General features: G+C 41.0%; 1 pseudogene; it reads left to right on the forward strand.

The window, feature by feature from the left end:
* LOC117420346 (complement C3-like) overlaps positions 1 to 20827 on the forward strand; it is a 57235-nt pseudogene that overhangs the window by 35382 nt on the left and 1026 nt on the right.

A 20827-nucleotide genomic window follows, 5' to 3' on the forward strand; every position in this document is an offset into this window, starting at 1 on the left:
ATGAAATCAAACCACTAGAACTGGAAATCTCGGAAAATTGTCAAACAAGGCAAATTAGTGTTTGTCTAATGTTACTGACGACTTTAACAGGCCACACGTGCAATTCATTTCAATATAGTAAGAGAAAAGGAACACAGAACCACACACGGTAAAATGCAGGAGACTTTTCAGAAGTTGTTGAAGATGTCTAGCTAAAGCACAAAAGCACAAAGCGGTCGAACATTTTCACAGAAGACGGATTACTTTATATCGTTTTGACAGGTTGTATACATCAGGCAATATACAAAATAAGCCAAACCCTGATGACAAAGCTTTTCTAAATGATCCACACATACCTTTGAGTGGCTTCTTGGAAATGTTGCAGTTAGATTGAGTGAATTTAATACAGTCCACTCTGTTTAGATTATGCTTGTAGTTTTTACAAACCTGTATATCCAGTGATAAGCATATGGAAGCAGGTTGCAGTAGACTAGGGCTACTTTATTAGGGATGTATTATTTTTATGTATTTATGAGAATTCACTTATAATTGAATTGAGATTTTTTTTTGTTTTGTTTTGTTTTTTTGCTGCTTCAAGGTTGACGGCCTATGTTGTCAAGGTCTTTGCCATGGCCAGCTCTCTGTTATACATAGATGACAAGGTTCTGTGTGGAGCAGTGACATTTCTCATATCAAAGCAGCAACCCGAGGGCTCTTTCAAAGAGGATGCAGGCGTTACTGACTCATCAATAATGGTATGTTACACTCAAGACCAGGTATATCACCCTCCAGACTGAAAGACAGGTTCTCCATAAAAACCACTCTGTTACCCACAATACCGTGTGCTAAACAGTGTCTCTTTGTATTTACATAGTAGTTACTTAGTAAATACATGTGCACTTCCACATCATTACAATGTTATTGTGCATAGTTAAAATGTACTTTTGCCTGACATAACCCTAACCCTAAGCCTAACGTCATTCTGTACACCATTGGGCCTATGCGTGGGCCACTTGTCCCTTCAAAGTTAACAGCAGTCTTTTCATTTCTGATGCTAGGGAGGAGCATTCGGATCAGAGGCAGAGACAACCCTTGCTGCTTTTGTCTTAATAGCAATGGCTGAAGCAAACCCAGTCTGTAGAACGGTAATTCAAAGAAAATATCTTTCTTTCTTTTTATCTGGCTTTCAACATTCAGAGGGTTTAAGGTTTATTTTTATTCAATTATTATTTATTTTTTAACAAAATCGAAAGAACTGCATAGAGCTGCATGGTTTCTTTAAAATGTCTTCAACGAAAAAAAACACTAGCTGCATCAAAGATTGGATATATTACTGCTACAGATAGCTCTGTCCAGCACAAGAAGGGGGCTTTTCATGTGTCTGTTGTTATTTGGTTTGCTAATTTACTGCTGGTGAAAACAGAATGTTTTTAAAAGGCAGACATGAAGTTCAGTTTTGATAAAGATTGCAATCCTTGTAAAGGAACTATAGGTTCACTTTTCCTTTTATTTTATTATTTATTACCTTTTCTATTTGAAATTCCCAACTTGATGATCAAAACGATTGACGATCAAGTTCGAATTACGTATGATATTTAAATTTGATGCGTCAATAATACACATAGCAATTGAGTTTGCATGTTATCAAGCTTCCTGCACTTCCTTGGTTCCCAGAGTCTGTCAATTGTGAATATAGTGCAAGCTAGAGAATGAATCAGGATCAACTCATTTTTGAGAATTGCCAGAAACACATGACCAATAAGTTTGGGTTTTCAATAAAACGAAATTCTGGATTCCTCAGCGTCGAATTGTTCCCCCTCAACCTAACCTACCAGTTGACCTATCCATCAACTGAATTTTCAGAAAGTAAATCTATATAGCAAATACAGTATTCTGTGTCTGGAGAGAGTCAGAATAGCTTTATATTGGCGATCAATAAGGAATACAATATTATTGTTTCTTGATTTGGATTAGTACAGTATCAGCATTTTTTTTTTATTAAATAGTAATATATAGCATGTGCATGCATATCTTTTGTCAGTATATTCCATGTGCAGCATTGACAAAAAAAAACTGTTTCTGTGCTTATTCTTTTCACAACCATATTTGTTTGTGGTCAATAAAGCAAATAAGAATACGATTATTATAAAAGGGGCAAAATAAGAAGTAGGCAGCAAAATGATCTTTAAAGCCTCTGTAACTCGACTACTTTCATTATAATTATAAAGGTTTGTTTTATATAACCATTTGAAAGCTGTATAGTCAGTGACCCAAATCAGCTTTTCGAAACCACTTTGCCGCCTAGTTCTTATTTTGCCACTTTTGAAAATCATCCTGATAGTGTCTGGATTGGAGAGTAAATTACTCAATGACCCAAAACCTGATCTCATTTTCCTCTCCAACTAAGGTGTCAGCGCTATCCCACACTATGGACAAAACAACCAGCAATTTCAATATATGCTTTAGCCCTGATGAATAAGAAGGACTACTATGAAGATTTAATGTCTGCATCAGAAAGTAGGTCATTAAGCATGTCTTCCTTGTGTAAGCTGTGAAGAAATGATTATTGAATTACAATAAAAGTAGCGTGGACTTATTAGAACACCTCAAGATTTGTCATGTATACCAGAGCCGTCATGAGGGAGAATGAGCGGACAGCATCTGAGGGACATCTCGCTACCGCCATCTAGTGTTGGTGGTGTGAGCGTGCAACCTCAAGGACCCTGGTGCCTATTGAAGGCATAGAGGGATCTACAACATTAAGTCGGTAGAACCTGGTAAATATATGTGGGGTAGGCCAGCTAGCCACAGTACAGATATCGGTCAATGAGGCACCTCTGAAGAGGGCCCATGTCCCATGACAGAGCCACACCTCTGGTAGAGTGCAAGGCCACTCTCTCAGATGGGGAGGTTAGGGTTATAGTTAGGGGTCTACCTAAATCGCGATTTTGCGGAAATCGTGAAATTGAGGGGTCACTGCGAAATTCACCTCTTAGGGGCCAATGCATACAAACAAGTATGGAGAGGGGAAAAAAACTCATTTAAATGAACTACTGCACAACGCAAGCGATGCAAACTACGTGTCTTCCTTCTGTAGATAGCCCTTTTTATTCCTTCACAGTCCTGTGTGCATTGCACTTAAGCAAAAAACAAACAAACAAAAAATATCTACAAATGACATTTACATAAAAAATTCTCCAAAGCAGTTAACATTCTTGTTTACTATTCAAATGACAAAGTTTTAATCAGCCTATCATGCGTCTTTACTGCTTTTATGTGATCTGTACTGTGCTGTAGGGGGTGGGACAAAGTTGGTGCTGCATTGTTTTGATTTAGGTTGCTAAAATCTAGTTTTCAGCATTGGAGGTAAAATAGTAGAAATGGACGACAAAAAAAGCAAAGTATATTTCGGCTGATGATCGTTTCAAGATATTTCCCAAAGAAACTGTACATGCAGACTGGGGTAATTGTTTTGCATATCTTAATGTGTCTTTGGATAAAATACAATCGATCGCTATTTACCTTCAGAATCACACATTAAACAAAAAGGCTACTACAGACTGAACAGAATGTAAAATAAACAGCTTTCAGAAACCAAACTGGAAAGTCAGTGCAGACAAGAAGTATTCCAAGTTAAATCAGTACTAAAACAATCCAGCACAGCCACCTCGCTTCAACCTGCTGTTTACATTGTTCGCATTTTAGACCCGAGTAGCCACGTCCTTTATGTTTTGACTCGGTACTAATAAAATAAATTATTAGATGGGACAAATAACATGACAACGAACGTAACTGCATACATTGCCTTTATTAAAGTACGCCAGATGCCCTTGGGCTGTTTCCATTCGATTTCCACATCTGTATAACTTGGCAAACCTTTGCCTTAACTTCCAACCAATTCAGTGGATGCAGACGTGCAGTCTCAATGTATGAGCAAGTCAACTGCAGGGGGGTGCTGCATGCTCGCCTTTAACCAATGACAGCACTCTGTTTTAGTAAGGAAGCAAGTACCACTATTTTTGGGCTTTATAGTGTTCTGAAATATTAGGTTTATTTAATGTTTAAACAGGTCCGCGAAATCCTAATTTTATTCTGCAACATACCCGTGAAAAATATGTAAATGTACCGCAATTTAAGTAGACCCCTAATTACGTCACCTACCTTACCTATCTGTACGTGAAAGGCAAAAGAGACTGACATCTCTGCGCAGTGACTATTTATGACCTCGCTGAGGCGGGACCGAGGACATCACTCCGCGGAGGGGCCTATCAGCAGCTTTGATATAAAATGTTCAGCGAATGCCTGACAAGCAGGCATATCCCAAAAGTATCATTGGCGGTCAACTTCGAATTGAAAGGGAACCCATTTCACAGTAAAAGGGACTACAAACTGACACGTTAAAAAAACTGAAAAATATACCCATTACATACATTATAACTGTGCATAATAACATTGTAATGATGTGTAAGCACACATGTATTTACTAAGCAACTACTACAGCAATTAGAGACATTTTTTGCAAAGTATCACTAGTTTTTTTTTTGTTTTTGTTTTTTAAATTGAGTCCATTCTGGCTGTTGTACAGAGATTACCTGTAATTCTTGTGAATTGTGAAAGTCAACGTACAGTAACTGCATGTTTGTTAAATTCAGATAGTCAGTACTGGCCAGACACTGGTTCACGGTCCTACACTATTGAAGCCACTGGCTATGCTCTCCTGGCCCTCCTGAAAATGGGGAAAAGGGAGAAAGCTGGCCCAGTCATGGAGTGGCTGATGGAACACAAGAGCTACTGGGGTGGCTATTCAGCTACACAGGTAAGAAGCAACGTGAACCAAACATTACAGACTGGGATACTAAAATGTACAAATGCAATCTTCCTGATAAGACACAGGGCCTGTGTTCTCTTAACCCTGTAATGCCCATGTCTGTGTCACATGTGCTACAATGCTATGCCGCCCCTCTGTGTTGTTATTATTTTTAAATCCAGCCTCACAAGCCAGTATTTTTCCTATGCAGTACATTATGTGTTGCTGGACAGGGGGAAAATAAACAAAAAAAACATGTTGTGTACACAGAATCTAATTACATAAATAAAGCAGCTGTTATCATTTAAAAAATTACATGGTTCAAGTTAACTGATGTTAATGGTGACGTTTCTCTCTTCTGATCCTGGTTCATCTGTTTTCAGGATACAATGGTGGGTTTTCAAGCTCTGTCAGAATACCAAGGCACAGTCACTGTACCGGAAAATAAAAATCTGACTGTGGAAATTGATGTGGCACAGCGCTCCATGCGCTGGACTTTCAGTAACAGTGATTCCTTTAAATCCAGAATAGAAAGGGTAAGACTTTAAGGCTTAAAACATTGTTAAGGTGAAAACGGTTTTTGATAAATGGTGGGTTCAGGGAACCAGGGAGAGAGGCAGATAGATAAGTTCCTGCTTTTTGTAATTGTAACTACTACATTTGGTGACATTGTAAGGTGGTGTTTGAATTGGCTGAGTTTGTGTGTGATTAGTACCAGGTGAGTGGCTAAATTGATTAGCAGTTGATTTTGCTATTTGATTGGTTTCCACACAGTTTAGTTGGTTCTTTTGCCAAGCAGGGGTAACAACATTTATTCAAGCAGCTTATTTTAGCGCCAGCACGAAGCGCCAGCCAACAGAAGAGCCTCAACAAAAGAGCCGGGAGTCTAGCTGTGGGAGTCCAGCGAGGGGAGGCCTGCGCTGAGACGCTGTTCGACTAGATCCGAACCTACCAGCGCTCTGGAAGAAGCCATCTACTAGTCAGGTCTGTATCCTCCACCCCACTGCTCCTACTGTGCCTTTTGTCTTGCTTGTCCTGCTATGACTGTCTCTCACATCCCTGTTCTGTCCTCCCATCCTCGTCCTCTGCCCTCCCTCCGCTACTGCTCCTCCAACCCCTCTAACCTCATTTCTCTGCCTCTCCCCCCCTCCCGCACACTCTCTGGTGCACTCTGGAACTGTCACTCTTCTGCTAACAAAGCTGATTTCATCTCTGCCTTTGCCTCCCACCTCTCGCTCGATTTCCTTGCTCTCACTGAAACCTGGCTGTCCCCTGATAACACTGTTACTCCTGCTGCCCTGTCCTCTCTCTACGTCCTGTCCCATACCCCGCGTCTCACCGGACGGGGAGGTGGGACGGGTCTTCTCCTCTCTCCCTCCTTACTCTTTTCTGTCCCCTCTGATCTCACCTCCCTCTCTGTCACTACCTTTGAATTTCATGCAGTCCAACTAACCTCTCCCTGTCAACTCCTGCTCATTGTTTTGTACCGCCCCCCTGGGCCTCTCACTCACTTTCTGGATGAACTCGACTATCTACTCTCCTCCCTCCCCTCTCTGTCTACCCCGACTGTCCTGTTGGGTGACTTCAACATCCATCTCTCCAACCCCAGCCACTCTGCTGGATTCCTCCCTCTCCTTCACTCCTTCGACTTCTGTCTCTCTCCGTCCCCTCCTACCCACAAAGCTGGCCGTCAACTGGACCTCACCTTCTCCAGGGCCTGCTGCCCCTCCAACCTCTCTGTCACCCCCCTGGACCTCTCTGATCACTATTTCATCTCTTTTTCTCTGTCTCTCCCCCCTCTCCCTGCTCCTCCTACCCCCACTGTCACCTCTCGCCGTAACCTCCGCTCTCTCTCCCCCTCTGTCCTTGCCTCCACTGCTCTCTCTCACCTCCCTCCTATCGACTCCTTTTCACAACTCTCCGTAGACTCTGCTACCTCCACCCTCTTCTCCTCACTCACCTCCTCCCTCGACTCCCTCTGTCCCCTCACCTCCCGACCCGCTCGCCCCTCCCCTCCCCATCCCTGGCTCTCCTCTGTGCTCCGCTCGGCAAGAATCACACTGCGATCTGCTGAAAAGAAATGGAAGAGAACCAAACTCCCTGCTGCCCTAGACCTTTACCGCACTCTTCTCTCCTCCTTCTCCTCTACTCTCTCCTCTGCTAAATGTGCTTATTTCCAATCTGTAATCCAAGCCTCCACTAACAACCCACGTAAACTATTCTCTACCTTCTCCTCCCTCCTAAACCCTCCCCCCCCTCCTCCTCCCTCCTCTATCTCCCCTGACGACTTTGCCTCCTTCTTCTCTTCTAAAATCTCAGATATCCGCAAACTCTTTAACGCCTCTCCCTCCCCCGCACCCCCTCCTGCTCCAACCCCTACACCCACTACATCCCCTACTAACTCGCCCTCCCTCTCCACCTTCTTGCCCCTCTCAGACTCTGACCTCTCCTCCCTGCTCCAGGGTCACAAACCCACCACGTGTGCCTTGGACCCCCTCCCCACTCACCTCTTTCAAGCTGCTGCTCCTGCTCTACTCCCCTTCATCTCCTCCCTCCTCAACACCTCTCTACTTTCTGGCATCTTCCCCTCTGCCTTCAAAAAAGCCTCTATCACTCCCCTCCTCAAAAAACCTACCCTCGACCCCACCTCCCTCCAGAGCTACCGTCCTGTCTCCCTCCTACCCTTCCTCTCCAAAACCCTCGAGCGGACTGTACACCGCCAGCTCTCTGCTTTCCTGTCCAACCACTCTCTGCTTGACCCTCTCCAATCTGGCTTCCGCTCTGCTCACTCCACTGAAACCGCCCTTCTCTCTGTCACCAACTCACTTAAGTGTGCCCGAGCTGCCTCTCTCTCCTCTGTCCTAATTCTCCTCGACCTCTCTGCTGCCTTTGACACTGTTGATCACTCTATTCTACTATCATCTCTTGCTGACCTGGGGATCTCTGGCACTGCTCTGGCCTGGTTCTCCTCCTACCTCTCCAACCGCACTTACCAGGTAACCTGGCGTGGAGCAACCTCCACACCTCACCCTCTCTTGACTGGAGTCCCCCAAGGGTCAGTCTTGGGTCCTCTCCTGTTCTCTCTCTACACCCGCTCCCTGGGCCCCCTCATCGCATCCTATGGTTTCTCATACCATTTCTATGCTGATGATGCTCAGATTTTCCTCTCCTTCCCCACCTCTGACTCCACCATCTCCTCCCGTATCTCTACCTGTCTGTCTGCTATTTCCTCCTGGATGCACTCGCATCACCTCAAACTCAACCTCTCTAAATCTGACCTCCTTTTCTTTCCCTCCTCCTCCCCCTCCTCTGATCTCTCTATCTCTGTTCCTCTGGAATCTACCACACTCTCTCCCTCTTCCTCAGCTAAAAACCTTGGAGTCACCCTGGACCCCTGCCTCTCTTATTCCCAGCACATCTCCACTCTGGCACGCACTTGCAGATTCTTCCTGAGCAACATCCGAAGAATCCGACCCTTCCTCACCAACTATGCTACCCAGCTCCTGGTCCAGGCCCTGGTACTCTCCCGCCTAGACTACTGCAACTCCCTCCTGGCTGGCCTCCCTGCGTCCGCCACCCGTCCGCTCCAGCTCATCCAGAACTCTGCTGCTCGCCTGGTGTTCTCTCTACCTCGCTTCGCCCACGCTACTCCACTACTCCGCTCGCTCCACTGGCTCCCGATCACCGCTCGCATCCAGTTCAAGACTCTTGTACTAGCCTACAGATGCCTTGATCAGACTGCACCCAGCTACCTCCAGACCCTCATCTCTCCCTACACCCCCACTCGATCTCTCCGCTCCGCCTGCACTAGAAGACTGGCTCTACCTCCGCTACGCTCCCCTGCCTCCCGAGCCCGCTCCTTCTCCACCCTTGCTCCGCAGTGGTGGAACGACCTTCCTACAGATGTCAGGACTGCCCAGTCCCTGACCACATTCCGGCGCCTCCTTAAGACTCACCTCTTCAAACAGCACCTGTAGAACTCCTCTGTTGTATCCTGGGACACTATCACCCTTCATTTAAATATGCTTTATTTTGCTCTTATCTGCCCCCTATTTTACTGCATTTAATCCTGTACCTCAGAATATTGTAATCTCCCAAGTGTTTAATCTGTAGTATTTTGTACTTAATCATATCCTGATGTAACTATCACTACTTAATCATATCCTGATGTAACTTTCACTATTATCTGCTGTATTATTGAATTGTGGTTTGTCACACTTGAGAATTATTGTATTTCTTGTTCTTATTGTATGACTTATATTGTAACACTTGAATGTATTTGTATTTGCTTGCGATTGTAAGTCGCCCTGGATAAGGGCGTCTGCTAAGAAATAAATAATAATAATAATAATAATAAAATAAATACAAATAAAAAGCAATAAGAAATGAAGTACCACATTTACTTAAACTCAAGAAAGGAGACAATTCCATGTTTAGTGCTAACCAGTGTTTTAAGGTAACACTACATGAAGTGTCTCTAATTACTGTGTATTTACAGAGTAGTTACTTAGTAAATACATGTGCACTTACACATCATTACAATGTTATTGTGCATAGACTTTTGTCTGACATTACACATAAGTACAATGGGGCAAATACTCAAAGGTCGCAGCTTTTTGCAAAATGAAGATGCTTTTTTTGGGTTAGCGAGGCATAGCTCCAGCACCTCTTCAGCTATGAAAGTTAAAAATGTCATTAAATATTTTGCTCTCAAATGCGTTTTCTTACAATTATCAACACGGTTTTATCCATTCTGCAATTCCTTGCGTGCGCAAAACAGAAACAGTCCACTACCAGAGACATTTAATTACTTTTAAATAAGCTTACCTGATTTTGAAAAACGTCTTGAACGATACAAGTAAATTCCTACACATCTTGGTTTGCTTGAATGAGTCGGACACAACAAGATTCAATATGAAAGCTGAACATTCATTTCAATAAACAACAAGTGTTTTAATGAAAACAATATTGTAGTCAAGGGGTTACAGTTTTGTTCAATGGCTTTCAGCACCCCCACTATAAATCTTATTCCAGCGCATCTGCCTGTAAACCCCCCCCCCCCCCCCCCCCACACACACACACAGGAACATTACCCTGCTAACTTCCCCTATTCAAACAAATATATATATATATATAAAATAATAATAACGGTCTGGTTCTCTCTTTCCTTTTTTCAATGAATAGAATTGAATTAACAGAGACTATAAACAATTGTAACAATCTTGTAACAATTGTAAGTCGCCCTGGATAAGGGCGTCTGCTAAGAAATAAATAATAATAATAATAATAATAATAATAATAATAATAATAATAATAATAATAAACAAACCAAGCTAACAACTATCTAGCCTAAACAGAAATGTATTAATTTATGTTTTGCAATCTTCACAAACTGCGGGTTCTGTTGCATTCACAGCGCTGATAATGTTAGATATAGCTAGATATTACTGGACCATGGGTCAAACCAATGTTTGTGTAGGGCATGCGTATCGTTATATATTTATTTATTTATTTATTTTCTTATTTTTTTTAAACAATGTTGGCCTTCTGGAGTCATTTTAAACAGTTTAAATGCCAAACCATAACCAAACATAGAACAATATTGCATATCCACAGAGCAAAAAAGTTGACAGGCAAAATACATAGTTGTGACCCCCCCCCCCCCCCCCACCAAAGAGGGGGTGGCGCTGCCCCTCTGCCCTAAGGGTTGCATGCCTTTACTTTCATTGTTCTGCACATACTACTGCTTTGTATATATGATACGTATAATACTCTTTCAAATAAAGTTGATTTTGAATGTGCGGTTCTTAAGAACAGTATTATTGTCACTGCTTGCACCCTGACACCTCTTTCTTTACAAATTAAGCACTGGTAATTAGTATTGTTTACAATAAACCACAAATAAATTACACGATGGAGTTGGAAATAAACCAACATGTTATTATGTTTAATCAAAGTATAAACCGACTTCTTCAGTAGACAAGTCAAGGAATGTTACACATTGTCTGTATATTCTGCCCGCATGATATTTCTTTTTCTGTTGCTCTGCATTTGCAAATATAGCTGTCTGAACTCTTTAACTAGAAACAGAGATTGTCCTGAAATACTTCCTGTGAAACAATTAAGAGGAGTGAAACTAGTCTTAAGTGATTTCCACGCAACATAGTGATTTGCGAGCAAATTAATTTTTGAATTTAACCTCCTTGTGCTCCGTCCTTTGGATGAGTCATAAAACAAACGAGGTCCTGTTGGAAGTTGTTGATGCACAGTTCACCCCTGAGTCTCTGTAAGTCGCTTTGGATAAAAGCATCTACTAAGTGACTAATTAATTATGTGTAAGTGCACATGTATTTACTGAGTAACTACTATGTAAAGACATAGTAATTAGAGACACTTCATGGAAAATCTTACCAGAAGCTAAAAATATGTTATTCAATTCTGACCAATTGGATTCGAGTCTATTTGAGGAGACAAGCTTCCTGACTGAATGTAACTGCTCACCTCATGCAAAGCATTCTCACATCTTTGGAATATCTCTGTTTGCAGATCAAGTCTGACCAGAGCTTCACTGTGCTGGCGAAAGGCAATAGAGAAGGCACAATGATGGTGGGTACTGAGAATACTCTGGTGACCCCTAGTGGTGATACATTGTAACTACAACGCTACATTTAAGTTAACGGAACACAAGCCACTTTTTCAAGAACAGTGGCTTGGGTTCAAGGTCACTGGGAGACCTAGTTTGAGGCAACTTTGTGTTCTCTCAGCTTTAGACAGACTTATATATCTCAAGGGTGCTTTAGAAAGCAAAACATTATGAAAATATATACATGAATGTCTTAAAATAAGAGGACGCCCACTTCAGTTCTCCTGAGCTGTTGCGGGGAGTGGCTGTGATGAGAGAACATAATTGGACTTTAAAACAAAAAATGATGTAGTTTACACCTGTTGTACATATTTCTTCAGAAAAGAAACTTCAGTAAAGTAAATGAGTACTAATAAAGTAAATAAATACGTAAATAAAACATACAGAATACAAAAGTTGAAATGGAGCTGAAAAGAAACCATTTCCCCATTACCGGTCAGTTGCCGTGGACGCATTTAAAAAAAAAAAAAAACAATCGTGGATCAACTACCTTTGTGAAAAGTCCCCTGCAGACCCACCAGGGGGCACTGTGACACATTTTAAACAGTACATTAGAACGTAAATGTTTGAGAACGAGAAAAGGCCTGAAAAAAAATTAAATAAAAGTTATATATATACACACACTTATACAGTGCTCCCTCGCTATAAGGCTCTCAGTTATAACACGCCTCGGATATAACGCTCCTACAGCATGTCCTCCATTTCACTATACTAGTGATTCATGCAATATTTCTACAGTAAACACAGTACCGGTGTTGTTCAAACTGTAAACAACTTCACAGTCTAACTTCCGTTTCTGTCTCGCCCTTTTGATACAGTATCTGTGTAGTCAATACCACCCAACCCCCGTTTACAACGCTCATATTGTGTCCCCCGAGATCCGCGTTATAGCGAGGGAGCACTGTGATATATATACTGAGAGAAAGAAATGGTGACATAAAAGCAACACCAGATTTAGTCTTACTTTGGCTAGAAAACACAATTATATATTATCATGTATGTTCTCTGTCAGGTTATAATGTAAAAAACAATCAAGAAATGTGTTTTTTTGTTGTTTTTTCCATTAGTATAGTAATGCTGTGCGGATAAACTAAGGATCATTAAACAGCGACATCAGCTTTCATATTTGCAAGAAGGTTTAATGCTTAAAAATAGGGTTTGTAGTGTAAACAGAACCCTGTGATCCGATGATCATGTATACCAAGTGGACCAGCACCTGGAGTGAGAGAGTTTATAGCTCTGAGTGGAGAATAAGTGAGGCTTTGAGTGATGTGCTCAGTGAACGATGTATAGAAAGTAAAACTGTCAAGTATAAATGACTGTGTACGAAAGAGAAGCTCAGAGACATGGTTTTGATTATATATTTCTGTGCTGACCTATAGTTAGCTTATGGTAATATATATCGTGATGGCTGGGAGATAAGCACACTGACCTGTTTGACAGAAATTGCTACTGACTGCCTTGCATAGCTAAACGTAACTGAAGTGTAACACAGATATGTCTGTGCTTTGGAATCAAATAAATGTGATCTTGTTACGTTTCAATTATGAGTTTTAATTATACTGTATTGATAATCATTGCTAATGACAATAACAGAATGAATGTTGTAATTAACTGAAACCCTACAAGGTTTACTTAATTCCTTTTATATTGTTGGCAGGTTATGACACGCTACCAAAAAACGATACCAAAAATCGATTGCAAAAACTTTGAATTAAATGTAACGTTTGAGAAAGCTGGTAAGTATCAGGGTGTATGCAGGTAAGCAGGTTCATGTAATTCTGTCGATGCAGATTACAAACACAGCTGCTAATACTTCCATGAAGATATCTCAGATACTATAAACAGTCTACAAAAAAAAAAAAAGAGGTGTACCTAAAGCAACGCGGAGAAAACGTGTCCCAAAGCATGTCAGATTGGAGATTTTTCCTGCATTGGTTTTGAAACTGCACATCTGAGCCCAACATATGTGGCTAATGGAAATGCAAAAAAGGTGTGGTTTATGAAATTATACCAGCAGTAATGGAAAATCCACAAGACTGGTTTTGATTGATTCTATTTTGGGTAGCAGCTGCTCAAAGGAATAGGAGATTTTTTTTTTTTTTTTAAAACTCAGAATTTACTGTTAATTTCTAGGAATGCATGTTAACAATTTGATACCGTGTTGCTCCAAACTGGATGAAATAATGACAATGTTGTTCTTGGGCATTCTTGTCATTTTATAATGTGCTTAACAGGAAAGAGACGTTATTCCTCCGAGGATGTCTATGAACTTGACATCTGCATTCAGTAAGTAACACACACTGCAATGATTCGAAAAATTCTGCCGACAACAATAAAGGGAATTAACCAATGATGTGTGAACAAAGGTATTAAAATAATCTAAGGTAAGGGGAGGCTCCCGAGTGGCGCATCCAGTAAAAGCACTCGCTAGAGTGCAGGATGCGCTCTATAGCCTGGATGTCGCGAGTTCGAATCCAGGCTATTCCACAGCCGACCGTGGACGGGAGCTTCCAGGGGGCGGCACTCAATTGTCCGAGCGTCGCCCGGGGGGAGGGAGGGTTAGGTCGGCCAGGGTGTCCTCGGCTCACTGCGCACCAGCGACCCCTGTAGTCTGGCCGGGCACCTGCGGGCTTGCCTGTAAGCTGCCCAGAGCTGCGTTGTTTTCCGACGCTGTAGCTCTGAGGCGGCTGCACGGTGAATCTGCAGAGTGTAAAGAAGCGGGCGGCTGACGGCACACGCATCGGAGGACAGCGTGTGTTCATCTTCGCCCTTCCCGAGTCAGCGCAGGGGTGGTAGCGGTGAGCTGAGCCTAAAAAATAATTGGGCATTTCAAATTGGGGAGAAAATAATAAAAACTAATTGGCAACGACTAAATTAAAAAATAAATAAATAAATAAATAATAATAATAATAATAATAATCTAAGGTATGTTGCTCATAAATTAAGGACCGATATGGGAAATTATACAGTGTCACCAGTTTGTTTACCAGTTTAAAACAAAAAATACACTAATCACAAATTTCTCAAGAGTAACTGTATACATTTGTCAATATACATTGATGTCTCCTACGTGAAATACAGAAAAATGTGACTATTCTAAACTAGCATGTGTTTTTAAATTAGCGCATTGAATATTAGGTGACACTTTCCATGAAGTGTCTTTAATTACTGTGTATTTACAGAGTAGTTACTTAGTAAATACATGTGCACTTACACATCATTACAATGTTATCATGCATAGTTACAATGTACTTCATGTGTAAATCTTTTTGATGAGATATGTAAGTACACGATTGTGTCAGAAGGGGGTTAGGGTTATATCTTGCAAAATGATTTACACATTAACTACACTGTAACTATGCATAGTAACATTGTAATGATGAGTAAGTGCAAATGTGTTTACTGAGTAACTACTCTGTAAATGCACAGTAGAGACACTTCATCTGTTTTGATAATGGTGAGGTGTACTGTAAATCCCATCAAAGTAGTTATTCTAGATTTCTAACTTCCATTTGTTCTCTTTTATGTAACTTAAAGGTATCTTGGAGCAAGTGCCTCAGGAACAGCAATCCTAGACATTTCAATGCTGACTGGCTTTGAACCTGATTTTAAAGACCTGGACAATGTAAGACAATTGGGGTTACATACCCTAGACTCACAACTGCTCTTATGAGATATGGGTAAAGCTGTATTTTTTTTTCATGGTTATCACAGACTTGTGAAATTTTGCCGTGCAATATGTAGATTTCTGTGAAAATTCCCATTTGTGGAAGACAAGTGTAAATAGACATCCAACGTGTGCCTTATTGTACACTGCATTCAGGAACCTGGCAGCCGGTTTAGTTTGCTTCCGGTAAATGATTGAACACACACTGCACAGAGCCGCCAAATTTCTTTAAAATGTTTTCAACGAGAAAAACGCCAGTAACAACAAATATCGGAAATATTTCTGCTAAAGATCGCTCTGTCCTGCACAAGAAGGGGACATTTCACGCGTCTGTTGTTGTTTTTTCATTTATTTTTGTTTTTATCTTGTTTGATATTTCACTGGTGGTGAGAAAAAGGAAATATTCTACAAGTAAGCATGTACAGTTTTTCAGGTGAGCATTTAAATATTCAGGAACATTTGTTGTATAATAACTAGAGAAAACGATCAATTTTGAAGGTGACAAAGCTATTTTTCTGCTTTAATAAACACTGTATCATGTTTAATCATGAAGTATCTTGACATACCTGTTTTTAGACAGTGAAATACATTACCGTGGAAAAAAATACAGCCCTAGATAGGATCCATTTCAACTGCCAGTGTCTTGTTTCAAACGGCAGCTTTATTTTCACTCTTACAAAAACTCCTCACTCAAGCAAAATCTAAGGATACTTTAAACTTTGATCTGCGACCCAATAGCATTGCCACAAGGGGGTGCTATAATTTTTGGTTTTCAGATCATTTCTCTTTTGAGATACAGGTTTCACTTTGGAAAACAAATCACGGGTCAACTACCTTTTTGAAAAATCCCCTGCAGCCCACCAGGGGGCACTGTGCCACGTTTTAAACAGTACATTAGAACGGAAACATCAGAGAACGAGAAAAGGCCTGAAAAACAGTGCTGTAGTTTATAATTATATCATTTTATCTTTCAGCTGATGAACCGAGTGGACCGGTATATTGAAAAGTACGAAATGGACATCTTGCTGTCTATCAGAGGATCTCTGATCATCTATCTGTATTCGGTAACCATTTTATTAATGGCTTTTTTGTTTTTGGCGTGTTGTGTGATACACTGCTGATACAGATTCTGAGGTTAAAGGGTCTATAACCACAAATGCAGAAGAGCCTGTCCATTGAATCTGGTAAAGACACTTAATAACATTGTAATCATGTGTAAGCGCACATCTCTTTACTGGAGTAACTGCCATGTAAACACATAGCAAAAAAATAATGTAATAATGTGATATCTTGTAACAATTGTAAGTCGCCCTGGATAAGGGCGTCTGCTAAGAAATAAATAATAATAATAATAATAATTATTGAAAAGAAATTGATTTGTTATACTAGCGTGGATTAACGGTTCAACGTTGTGAATGGATGAGCGATCATATTAACAGCTCAAACTTGTGTACTCTGTTTGGACAGATTCCTCGTGACAAGTCTGCCTGCATCAAATTTAAAATTAACCAGCTGTTTGAAGTGGGTCTACTGCAACCTGCTTCAGTGACTGTGTATCAGTACTACGCCAAAGGTAAATATACTGTCCGAAGACAGTGGCAAAGTGCGTCCACATCTGCGGATTTACACAATTACATTATTTTTTACATACAATTACCCATGTATACAGTTGGGTTTTTACTGGAGCAATCTAGGTACAGTACCTTGCTCAAGGGTACAGCAGCAGTGTCCCCCACCTGGGATTGAACCCACGACCCTCCGGTCAAGAGTCCAGAGCCCTAACCACTACACACTGCTGCCTGTGAGGCCCTTAAATAACAACCCTCAGTAAACGTCCTTGAGATTTTTACCCCCTGTTCTACTATCTGTGAATCATTGGTTGTATAAATGTATTGTAAGTTTTAAGTATTCAGTGGCTGCCTCTAAATCAAGTTGACAGGGGATTTCTTGCTCACTATCATACATACATTGTTTGCTTTCTATTTTCATCTGACCCAAAACCAATGCTAAATGTAGAAAAAACAACTTCAAATTGTGACCAGAACTTGAAGGAATACCCATATTGTCAATGTCAGCTACGTTCCTAAATGATCAATAAGCAACATTGGAAACGTATGATGAAAAGGAAGATTTCAGTTTGAATTCCAAGCTGTTAGTTTGTTCGCTGTGTAGAGTGTGACAGAACTTCACAGGAACTTGTGAAGAACCTGTTTCCTACGTTACTTTGCGAATGACGGAAACGCATCTTTCTTCCAGAGAACCGATGCACAGCCCTGTACAATGCAGGCAGTGAAAAGGAACCCCTCAAGAAAATATGCCAGAATAATGAATGCAAATGTGCTGAAGGTTTGTATGAAGTTTGCTTATGTTTTTTAGTCAATCCTCTTTCAGTAAGTGTGTCCACTTGTCTTTGACTTATATGTGTGGGAACTATTTGCCTTTTTTTTAAAGCGATTTAAAAAGAAAACGTTGCTTCAAAAGTGTTTGTTTACTGCAGCATTTGTGATTGGTATTCTCAAATACTGATCTTTGAGTCACTGAAAGGTATTGTAGCTAACACAATATTTGTATAAACTACAGACATTGGGTAGTACACTAGGTTAAAAGAAGTGTCTCTAATTACTGTGTATTTATAGAGTAGTTACATAGTAAATACATGTGTACTTACACAATTGCAATTTTATTATGCATAGTTACAATGTAATTGATGTGTAAATCTTTTTGTACGATTTATGTAGGTATACAATTGTATCAGAAAAGAGCTTAGGGTTAGCAGTGTCTTCTGGGTCAAAGCATGTCTGTCAGTAGGGGAGGCAGCTGATTGGTTATTGACAGTGTAGGGGTGGGGACAATTTCTCTCTAAAAGCAGGGCTTGCAAACAGAGCTTTTTTAACCTTCTGTAGCACCAGATATTACATTTAAATCATTTATAGAAATATTTGAATAGCTGCAATTTCTTTAAGTGAATGGAAAAGTTTTTTTTTTGTTTTGCTGCAGTAGTGAGTAATCAATAAAAGACTCTTTGGCTCTCCTACTGTTAAGATTATTAAACATTTCTCCTGTTGTACCCCTAAATATGAACACCGTTTCTGAATATTTTGTGTATCTTGACTTCAACAGGAAGCTGTAGCGCACTGAAAACAGAAAATAAAAATGTCGATGGACTTATTAACTAGCTTGTGACAATAATGATTTTGGTAAGTGGTTCCTTCTGTTTGTTTTCAAGCTGGGCCTTAAAGGATCCCAGTGATTCAGGACCAGCTAACTCATTCCATACACCATACACCAGCCCTCAACACCAGCACAACCAATCAGAACTACAAAAGCAATGGGGTGCTATAATACAGAAGCAATGGGGTGCTCTAACACAGAAGCAATAGGGTGCTCTAATATATGTGTATGTTAACCCAACTGTAACAAGGAGAGACCTGGACTGGCCGTCTGACGCATGCACGATGCTGCAGGAAGGGGGCGGCAGTCCCGTGGGGTCTGCCTGCCAGTCATGGCGGTGACACGGAGAGGTGGGAAAGAGGGTGTGTGTGCTTTTCCCCTTTCTGAGTGGCTGGGAGGCGGACTTTAATGGGATTGTTAACCTATAAAGTAACACTCTGTTGTTTCCTCAGATCTGCCCCTTTAAACTGGAACAGTGAGAACAGCAGTCTCGTTTTGACTACCGAGGGACGGGAGGATAACAAAAGCCCAGAAAGAAAAAAATCAAAGAAAATAATTTTAAAGAAAGAAAGGGAAAAGTGGGGGATCGTTGGGCAGCCCCAGTATTGTGTGTTCAGTGAGTTGGAGACAGCAGAGTGTAGGACGGAGTCACGGGTCGTACGGGTAGCGGCGACTGGGGAGATTCACGCTGCGAAGTGCAGCACATTTATTTTGTAGTTTTTCCTTACTGTGTTTTATTTTCCCTGTTTCTTTTTGCTTTTTCGTTTTTTATAATTTGTGAGCACCTGTGAGTGCCGGACTGTAGCTGAGTACCCTGCCGTGGTATTCCCCGTTGGTTCTGGATACCATAGCTGGTAGCCAGACCACAGACCACAAGCGCCCTCTACGGGCTCAAAGAAATCAGTGCACCTCACCAGAATACAAAAGAAAATAATAAAACCGAGCACCTGTGTGGTGTTATCAAATACCATTTTTGTCTCCCGTGTCAGTGAATACCCGCACCCTCCCACACCAACTTTGAAGGAAGAGATCAGGAGACATTTTGTATTAGTCTCAAACAGTTCTGTTACAGAGATGCTTGTTAAAATGCATTTTTATTACCTTGCAGCCTACAAAGTCACTTTGCTTCATATTGAGGAATCTGCAGTAAATGACTACTACAAAATGAATATTTCAGTGATCAAACAAGGTAACAATGCTCTTTTGCTTCATATTCTTTAAAGCAGAGCTGTTCTGTTGATGGCTTAGAGGACTAAATTATAACTAGCGTTAGAATTGTCCGATCTTTATAAATGAGGTATTATTTTAAATCAGATAATTAGATGGATAATGTTTTAGAACAAAAATGAAATTATTGCCAATTACGGCTGTTATTTGTTGCTAATGATATTTCAATGCCTTAAAAAAAAAAATCTCCGGGGGATTCCAGAGAGAGCTTTGCAATGACCGGCAGGGACTGTTTCTCCTCATCACGTTACAGTGGACCCAGGTGCCCAGTGAGCTCGGGCGGACACCTGCAGGGCTGGCCTTTGTCCTCAGGGGGCAGTAGCTCGCTGCCACCCGCTCTCGAGTTCCAAGGTGTAAAACAGGAAGCTGGCTCAGTCGTGGGATCGGAGGACGCTCACTGAAACTGCAGTGAGGGCGAAAAAATAATTGGACGTTTTAAATTGGGGAGAAAATCGGGCACAGTAAATAAAATAGAAAAAATAAAAAAAAATCTTTATAACAGAGATTCGACAATCAGTGCAATTTTTCTTTTTCAGGAACTGATGAAATTGTCCATGGGGATATCAGATATTTCCTCTCTCCCAGCAGCTGCAGAGAAGTCTTGAAACTTCAGAAAGGCAAGGAGTACTTAATAATGGGACCGCTTGGAGACCTGTGGCAAACAAAGAATGAGTAAGTTACAGCAGCTTGCACAGTACACTGAAGAATGCAATTGTGTTCAACAGGAGACAAGCAGTGAAAACATGATTGAATATTGATTTAATTGCTCCCCTTATTGTTTAGTGGAACTTTGCCTTGGTAAAGGTGTTGCTACTAAGGTTTTAAAATTCATATTCTTACCTCTGCCATGTTCACTGATCCCCTTATCATTAAATGCTACCCATCTCATCTCAGTATCTCTGCTAAAACCCTAACCTTAACCCTAACCCTGTTACCCAGCCCGGGAAAAAGCCTAACCTGGATGCAGCTGAGTTTTTGTTTTATAAGGAGTTTCTTGCCTTTTGTGGCTTCAAGCCTAAACCATAAATATGTCTTTAAAGAAGCCTTTTGTAATGAAGTTTAATTAAGCGAAGCTGTGGTTCGTGCAGGGAACTCGCTTTAACCTTACAATCACATAAACATCAAGCATATTTTAAGAGCTTTCCAATACCAGATCAAATCGGCAATCGAATAGCTAGTATCTTATTCGTCTATCGATAAACAATACGTCCAATGATAAGGAAAGGGTTTAAATCTTACCTCAATCCAGAGTTCACCTGCTCCTCCCCAGACTCCACCTGTTTTTTGGCTTCGTCTAACGGGGAGGGCAGCTATCCTGCCCCCCTGCCCA

This window comes from Acipenser ruthenus, chromosome 54 (assembly GCF_902713425.1).
Source record: "Acipenser ruthenus chromosome 54, fAciRut3.2 maternal haplotype, whole genome shotgun sequence".
In the NCBI taxonomy this organism is placed as follows: domain Eukaryota; kingdom Metazoa; phylum Chordata; class Actinopteri; order Acipenseriformes; family Acipenseridae; genus Acipenser; species Acipenser ruthenus.